This window comes from Pteropus vampyrus, unplaced genomic scaffold, assembly GCF_000151845.1.
Source record: "Pteropus vampyrus isolate Shadow unplaced genomic scaffold, Pvam_2.0 Scaffold221, whole genome shotgun sequence".
NCBI lineage: Eukaryota > Metazoa > Chordata > Mammalia > Chiroptera > Pteropodidae > Pteropus > Pteropus vampyrus.
In genome coordinates this window covers 1,830,178-1,832,248 of record NW_011889002.1, presented here as the reverse complement: position 1 = coordinate 1,832,248, position 2,071 = coordinate 1,830,178, and positions in this window count along the sequence as shown.

The following is a 2,071-nucleotide window of genomic DNA, read 5'->3' as shown; positions in this document are numbered from 1 at the left end:
AGAAGATTCAAAACTGATGTACCACATATTTGATTTGACAGCTGAAATCATGGAGTTGCCATCAACTGAGATGGGAAAGGCTAGAAGAGTACCTGGGAAAAGTGGGGGAAGGAGAGTATTAGAGCTCAGTTTTGAACATGTTAAGTTCAAACTATTAGATTTCTAAGTGAAGTATTGAATAAACAGTTGGATATATGAGTCTAGAGTTTAGGATGGAGGCACAAACGTGGAGATACAAATTTGGGAATTATCAGCATACTTGTCATTTGTAGATTGTAAAATGCTACTTAAATACAAAACATTGTTTCCTAGCAATTACTCATGAATATAACACAGCAGCAATCAATGGCCCGATAAATCCCTCTGTTTGGAACACCAAAGATACTTTTCAAAAGATAGTTTTTAAAAACACAATTATTTTTTTGAAAATAGGACAGATGTGAGTGTTAAATTATTCTTGTTCTACATCTCGACTATTTTATTGCAGCCTTAAATAGTAAGAAGTTCAGAGTTTCTCAACTGATTTTAGGCTTATGAAGTATTATCAATTGGAAGCTCTAAGAAGGCCATGTAATGACATCTTTTTCAAGAATGCTTATCTCCCTAGGAACAGAAAAACTCAAATTTGAAATGCACAGTCTTAAAGAAGCATGAAGCTGCTAGGTCAGCCATTGTCTTGATAGCAATCACGTACTGAAGGATATTGTGCCAAACTTTGATAAGAAATATGCTGGTAGTTTAAAAATATACACACTTTTAAACACTCCATTCTGTAAGGAGAATCGAAAGAAACCTCTAATAAGATTAACCACTGAAAAATTGATTATTTGAGGATGAGACAATTTGTGGAAAACACAAGAATGAGAGTGAATAGGGAAGACTCCCAAGAATAATGATTATATTAAACCACCACATATCTTGATGTTATACTGAAGATCAAAATACATGTTTTGCCATTTTGTGTTACATATCTACGTATCAATCCATAAACATACAAATAGAAATATTGGGAGTCATAAAATAAAATATTGTTCTGAAACATTTGTATTATCAATACTTAAAAGTAAATTCTTGAATTTCTGTTTCTGGAAATGGTAGAATGGCTTATTCTAGACTATCTCTCCTTCAGGAAACAGTTATAAACTCTGAATAATATAAAGTTTAACTATTTGACGGCCCTGAAAAAAATCGCCTAAGTGAGGTGGAAATTGGAGGGGATTTGCTTCTTGAGAGAAGGGGACCACACTGACTTTAGTTCGTGTTTATATACCTTGTCTCCTGAGAGCATGACCCCGTCCACATGACATGGAGCAGCTAGAACAGGAGCATGGTGCTGCAGTGCTTTAGTTTGTCAGAGGATAAAGTCTGGAGAAAACAGCAGTTGGAAATTGACAGGGGGAAATCTTAGAAAAAAGGGAGCCACAGAGAGAGAACCTCAAAGTTTGTCCATAAATTCAATTTAAATTCTTTCCTTACCCTTGAACTCTGCTTGCATAGATGAGACTCCAAGGAGAACAAAGTAAAGCAATAGCTGGAAAGCTGCAAAAACAGAACAACAGTCTCCTCTGCTGCCCACTGTAAGGGAGACTGGAGTTTGTATCTCATCAGCTGGTAAAGGTTTGCTTAACACCATAGTTCTTTCTATCAAAACTCTAAAAGGGCCATAGAGAGTAAAGGTTATATCTTACATCTAAAAGAATTAACCCTAAGACTAATGCAAAACTAAAACAAACCCATCTTTAAAAATGTAATACTTGGCCGATGAACACACAATATAAGATATATACATGTCTTACTGCTAAATTGTACACCTGAAACTTACTGAATTTCATTAACAAATGTTGCCATAATAAAAATAAATAAATATAAAATGAAATATCAAAAAAATTAAAATAAAAATGTAATACCAAGCATCCATAAATTCCAGGTGATTAATTGGTAACTGACTACTTAAAACAAAAATCAACACTCTTACATTTCCAAAAACTGGTAAAAAAATCAACAGATTCAAAATGTTCAGTGCATCTCATAAAGAGAATCCACCTAGGCTCATCATTGACAGGTAGCTGAA